The sequence below is a fragment of the Amblyomma americanum genome, chromosome 1 (genome assembly GCF_052857255.1).
Source record: "Amblyomma americanum isolate KBUSLIRL-KWMA chromosome 1, ASM5285725v1, whole genome shotgun sequence".
NCBI lineage: Eukaryota > Metazoa > Arthropoda > Arachnida > Ixodida > Ixodidae > Amblyomma > Amblyomma americanum.
The window spans coordinates 271,079,386-271,086,030 of record NC_135497.1 but is presented as its reverse complement, the minus strand read 5'-3'; the positions used below and the strand labels follow the sequence as shown (position 1 = coordinate 271,086,030).

Below are 6,645 nucleotides of genomic sequence, written 5' to 3'. Positions count from 1 at the left end.
ATCTTTTGCTCCGTATTCTTTTTCCTTGCTTACAAGCGCTGAGTGCACATTCGTTGCTTAAATGCCGCGGTGGTTCGCAACCATTCCCCGGCGGCTGACCCCAACATATGAGCTTGGATGCCTCTGCGCATATTTTTCCCTTCCTTCATTTGCTTTCCATTAGGTCATAACCTTAATTCTCACAACGCGAAACATGCAAACAGCCTGCCTTCACGCTGTTACCCTCCCAGAAAGAGCGAACAGTTATCTCTCGACTGCAACAATGTGCAGGTGTCGTGTTTGAAGCTGGTCGCATTTAAAATGTTTGACTCGCGCATCAATGCGGCTCAGGTTTCTGTTGCATTTTTTCGTCGATTGGCACTGGTATTACACAGAAAGTAGAAAGGCTTCCGGATGACAAAACCTTGTTAATGAATAGATACGTTCTAAAAGTTACTACCTCGCGAAATTTTGTTATTATAAAGACAGAATGAGTCCAAGAGCCAACTGGCATTGATTATAGTAATGTGATCAAGGAAGAGAATCTGGCCCACAGACCTGAGTAGTGAAGCACGGACGGTGCTTCAGTTTCATAATTTTCTCGTGGAGAGGGAAGCGAAACAGGGGATGGCATACGCTTGGCGATAATCATACAATGATTCATATTTGCTACAGCACAGTGCCAAATTATGAACCTTTCTGAAACAGCCCGGCATCTATTTACCCTGCGACTCCTCGCGTTTTGAGCGTTTTCAGACGAAACAAAACCAACAAGCTTCCAAATTCATCCTCGAATAGGAGGTTTCAGTCTTCTCCCTCTCTCTCCCTCATTTTTCCCGAAAAAAAAACAAAAAAAAAACAAATACACACAAAAAAACAAGTACTAACAAATAGAACAGGGTGCACCTAGGAATAGGCCTAGTCTCCATGCACACCTCATACTGTCGGAATTGCCTTCCCATACAGCTATAAAATGTAGTGAACACGGAATTCAAGGTAAGGTGTCGTTGATTGGTTTTCTGGTGCGCACTTCTGTCTGTAACTGAGCGATGTTATTGCCCGCAGCGCCTCGTATCATCTTGGTAGCTTGGAAGCGCCTGCAGAGTTAAAAAGAAAATGTAGGCGCCTGCAGAACTAAAACGTCTGACAAGGGAGAACATAGCGAGCCAACAGACAACGGGGAGAAAACAATAAAAATACATGTTAGCTGTCACACGCTAGTAGCACATAGCAGCTGCGCGTTAATATGCTTAGCAGACGTCCAGACCCTGGTATATCAGGGCTGCCTGTGAACTTTACCCATTTTGATCTCTCTCTCTCTCTCTCTGGGGCTGCGCTAAATTGTTTAGGAAAACTGCAAAAACAAGGATTCGAAGGGAGCAAAAAGAAGCAGGGTTTGCCCCCATCTCCTCGTTCATCGGTCTCTCAGTACTCAATACTTTACAAATTCTACTTCATCGGCACGCTCACGTTCCACAAAAGAGGAATGTCACGTGACCCATTTATGGCAGCACCTATATAGTTCTCAGGTTCGAATTCGTCGTTCGCGTACTCATCGCCTGCATGTGACGATCGACAGCACGTGTTCGCAATCGCAGCCCTGTTTCAGCGGACTGTAAAGTCCAAGTGTATTGCGAATGTCAGGCGAAGTCTAATACTATAGTATCATCCGCGTTCTGGCAGTGGGGCTGTGAATGATGACCATTATAATAACGGCACAGAAGTGTCGGCCGGTGAATGAGCGACACGAAAATGTTCAGTTCACGCTGGCTTCTAAACGACGTAACTATATGCGCAGCTCTTTCGCCATTAAGCTACGATAGCCCCCTAAACCTAACGGGATTTTTTACTCCAGGCGTGGAGTAAGACCTTCCCTTATTTTTTTATTATGGCTTAAGGCGAATGTAGCCAAAGCTCCGCATGAAGTAAGGGCAACATAAACGGATAGCCACCGCCAGAGCGGCTGCTGTGCAAGTTTTTCTCGCGACGCGCCGGTTTGTGCATTCAGCTTGCGTATCCTTCACCCCGCAAGCGAGAGACAGATTCATGGAAGCCAGCGCACGGCGCACCGAAAACAATGCGATGGCCTCATGATTCCTGTGGCACTCACTTTTTATAAAGTATTCAGCCAGTTCTCTATTGCAGCCATGACGTGGCCGCATGTACCGGCAGCTTGACGGAAGAGATGCACGAGATTTTTTTTTTTTTTTTACGCGCATGACCCGAGGAAAAAAAATGCATATTTTAGAATTGAACGACCGATGAGGGCGCACGGCCTCAGCAGATCTCCTCCAAGCCTTGAATATTCATAGGGGTTTAACGCGGATGCTCACTGTCGGCAAGGGCTCGCGATACCCGCGCTACCATGCGCGCCGGGCACTTCGCAATGGTCTCACTTGAAGCGCCATCTCTCGGCGATAAAATATGCCATCAAGACAGACCCAGACACTAAGCCTATCTTTCTGGCTATCTCTCTTTTTCTTTCTCTCCCTCTCTGGCGCTCTCGTTCTTAACGCGGTTTCAAGTTGAAATATGCATAGTCTGCATTCTACATGTGCTACGACTGTTATTTTGTCTCTTGCCGCGCTAGCCCTCGCCCCGTTTCTTTTTCGGCTTTGCCCGTCGTTTCACCCATCCCATCTCTCCACAGTCTTGAAAGGCGGAATGGCCTCTCCATTCATTATTCAATGCTGCGACAAAGAAAAGAAGAAAAAAAAACAAGACAGAGACAAGTAGAACAAGTGGCGGGATGGGCGGCAGCTTATTTTAATGAATTTTTTCCCCCTTGGCCCCACGGGCTAAGCCTCGCTGCAAGATTGAAGCCTTTATTATCAACGACCTCTAAAATATTCGAGCGGCCAAGATTGCTACTTGACATGCTGCAGGGTGCGGGAAGATTTCCTTAAATTTGCGGAAGGGAAGCAGAAGCTACCAACGCACAAATGCGGGCGATAACTTGGCCCGATCCGCCGTGTAGAACCACAGAACGCATGCTCCAGCGCAGCGCTTCCGACGACTTCATGACGCCCTTATCAGCGTTCGTAACAGCATCGCCCCTGAGCAACTTAGCGACTAAGGTTTCGAAAGTACCCCGGGAACGGGTTGAGCTGGTAGCTTATCGTCACATCAACCTTTCTGAGTCCAGATACTCTCCATCGTTGTATCTTGGAGATTCCCGACCCAACGCATCGATTTTCAGGGTCATGTAAACCATCGAGCCAACGTTTCGAGGGCATGTAAACCATTAAACGAAGCCGATTGACGAGATCATCAGCGGGTAGTCGATAAAGACGTCCTGCCTCCTTGCCGTCAGGCAGTGACTTCTCGTGCCCCCTCCATCTTCCTTTCTTTAACTATTTTTTATTATTTTTCTCCGCCCTTCTTCCGCACAACAAGAATCGCCGGGAACCTAACAGCCGGCGAATCTTCCCGCGGCTGGCGCGTCACGCCGCACTGGCGGAAAGGCTGCTCTCCCTCCTAGGTTCCGCGATGGCAAAACACTTCGTGAAAGATGGCCAGGAACAGTTCTTCACTCCACCAAGGCGACCACTGATCTTCATCACGCAACTTTTAAGTGGCGAACGCCGACGTGACGTGAGTGGAGCTGCGCCCCGCCGTTCTCGCCATTTCTTGAACTTTTTTTTATTTTCTTGTCTCCTCTTGTTCTTTGGTGTTCGCGGCCCTGGCTACTGCATTCGCCGCGTCACGGCAGCTCCCTCTCTTCACAAGGGGGCGCGTCTTTGTTTTTGACGAACTTTTAAGCGTTGTTCTCGCCCCCGTAGAACGCTTCGCCGACATTAGGGTTGCGAGGGCCGACCGTAATCCATCTTCATTACCCGTTCCCATACGACTGTAATTTTAACTGACAGTGACGGATTACGGCTAGCGCCCCCCCCCCCCCCCCCCCTTTCTTTCCCGCCTCTTCTCGCCGACTTACGACGCCCCAGACGTTCCCCTCGTCTCCCTCTCTAAATGTCCCGCTGCTTAGGGCCGTCATAGTTTCTTATTTTTTGCTTTTCTTACTCGCCGTATTGCTTTTCATTCTCGCTCATATTTTCGGCTTCTCCAATGGACGCGTTGTTTGCTCCTCGAGTTGAGCGCAGAGCCTGTTTCGCTCAATTCCCGACCAAATTCTGTGGCCTCGGCGTGGCGCAGACCACATAAATTGCCCTGGGGGAAACAGGCGAGCAACTCCGCGGAAGGCGAAAGAAAAATGACGCCCGGGCCCCGCACTGATCCAGCTTGCGCGTAGGAGGGTGTGCCGTATATCGATGTTTCTCGAAATCACGCCTTCCGTGTGGGGCTTTTTTGCTGCGAGAGAGCGCTGGCTTGTATGGGCGCCGTTGGGAGTGGAAAATCATCGATGTAATTTGCACCTTCGGTCCTGTAACATTAAATGGTTTTAGTAAACGCTGCAAGTGTTTATACATGCACGATCGAAGAACAGGGCGATTGCAAAAATGTGGACGAACGCGTGTCGCTCGAGTCTAAAGCACTGTGAACAGTGTGAGGAATGAGACGATGACTGGTGCCTCCTTCAGATCAACTACCGTTGTCGAGAGTGTAGTGCTTGCCTCCCACTCCGTCGTTTTTGCGTTAAAGTTATCTTTGTTCAATTTTCCAGCAGTTTTCTGAAATACGCTTTCATGTGCAAAAATTATTCGAAATATTTAAGGACGCGATTTTTTTTCTTTTCATGTTTAATAATTTGTTGGTTGCTGTGACCTTTTCCATCTGCTTGTATCCTGGTCCTGGATAGCAAATCCTGCTCATTTGTTTTTGGCTTGGACTGGCATTGCATTCTACTTCTTAAAGTGCTTTCTGAACGCCGCTTCTTCCAAGTTTGGCAGCCCTAGTATGCCCTAACGTTAAGCATGATAGGTCCAAGTATGTATAGCATGTTCTTTTATTTAGCACGAAGAAAAAAAAATAATAATAATCATAGTTATTCCCTATTCTCCTGTGATGCTGTTGCTTGTGACGTTACACTTGTTGCCGTCAGTGAGGTACTCCCGCCCCAAACGAAGCTGTGTCATTTTATGGTCTAGATTATAGAGGCACGTATTACGTAGACCTTCTAAAAGAACAGTCACAAAGCTCTAGAATTCGAGAGAGGTAGGTTAAAGCTTCTTTTTCCCCCCATCTTACTTGCGTGCTCGTGAATACAAAAGAACTGAACACCCTACCATCCGGCCATAAGCGCCTATCGCCTCACATCATAATGAGGGGGGACGCATTAAAATGAATTCAATGAATTTGAAGCCGTATGGCTGCGCTTAGGTGGATGCCAATGAGTAATCACTCCCTTATTACAAATTTACTCCACCCGGGGGGACTCCCCTAAACATCTGACCAACACTGTTCCCTCTTCGAGTTATTGATCAATTCGCTCTCGCCCTACTGTAAGCTTGCCGTCCCGGTTAGCTCAGTTGGTAGAGCGACTGCTCCGGGGAAGCGGTGGTCCCGGGTTCGAACCCCGGACCAGGACGAATTATTCTCTAACTACAAAGTTTCTGTGGAAACTGTTTAGCTTTCCTTTTTAGCCGTACGGGTGCGCTTGGGTGGATGCCAATTAGTAATTACTCCCTTATTATAAATTTACTCCACCTTGGGGGATTCCCCTAAACATTTGACCAAATGTATTCGATGTTATTTTCTGGGCAGCGAACGGTGCAGAAAAACATTGAGACAAATGTGCCGACACTACGTGCAACATGCGGCTGCAGTCAGTTGCCTATACAGACGGGATGAAGTGAAAGCATCTCTCGAGTGCACTCGCCGCATCCCTGTTCTTTTCCAATTGGTCCGTCGGCTGTGCATTGGTGGTTAAGGCAGTCGTACGATCGTTTTTGAGGCGCATGCGGATGAATCCTTGCGACTCCGGACAATCGGGCAGACGTTCTCATGCGTCTTCCGCACGGAGTGCGGAAGGAGTTGGTGAACTTCAATTAACTTTCGGGAGCATGAAAGGATGTGACGGACGAGTCCCAATTCTGCTGCTGGCTGCAATCCTGTGATATGTCAGTTCACACCTCCCCATTTTTACCTGCGCAAAGATGCCGGCTCGCGAAGCGGAGTGAGAAACCAGGCCTAGATGGTAGTAGCTATGCCCAGAAACATGTAATATTGGCCGCATGTAGCTATTGCGAGTGTTGAGAGCGACTTCGACCTTCGAGCGGGAACAGACAGCATCCCCAAAGTTGATTTGTCGCCGTCTGCACTGAGTTGACGGAGTGACCTTCAAGCCCACGCAAGACGCCCGCAGTAACGGTATCACGAAGTGTTTATTTTCAGCCGTTTGGGAGGCTTACGAGGGTTCTTAATTCCCGCGAGTATCCTCACGCACGTCATCGGCAAGCAACTCCCCTCGGTGAATTTCCTGCTCATGCCGTATATAAGCTTCACAGCACAGTGACAAGTGCGAGTGGAATGAAAGAGAATACAGTCGGAACGAGTGCCTTTTCGTCAGTCAGTGAAATCAGGAACTCTATATACGTCAATGAAGTCAGGAACCCTATGCACGAATCAAAATCATTGTCCCGACATGGTCGCGGGTATTTCACAATGCACGAATCTCTAATACGTGCAACTCGTGCAGCACTTTTTATTGAGCATTAAATCAGCATGCGATGGCAAAGAGTACAGCAGGAGCTTACGCTTCTCAAA

The 6,645-nt window shown here is 48.3% G+C and overlaps 1 non-coding gene across 1 annotated transcript; it reads left to right on the top strand.

Moving 5' to 3' along the window:
- Positions 1-5,393: 5,393 nt before the first annotated feature.
- TRNAP-GGG (transfer RNA proline (anticodon GGG)) lies at positions 5,394-5,467 on the top strand. Its single transcript has one exon. It is a non-coding gene; the product is annotated as a tRNA-Pro (tRNA).
- The last annotated feature ends 1,178 nt before the right edge of the window (positions 5,468-6,645 follow it).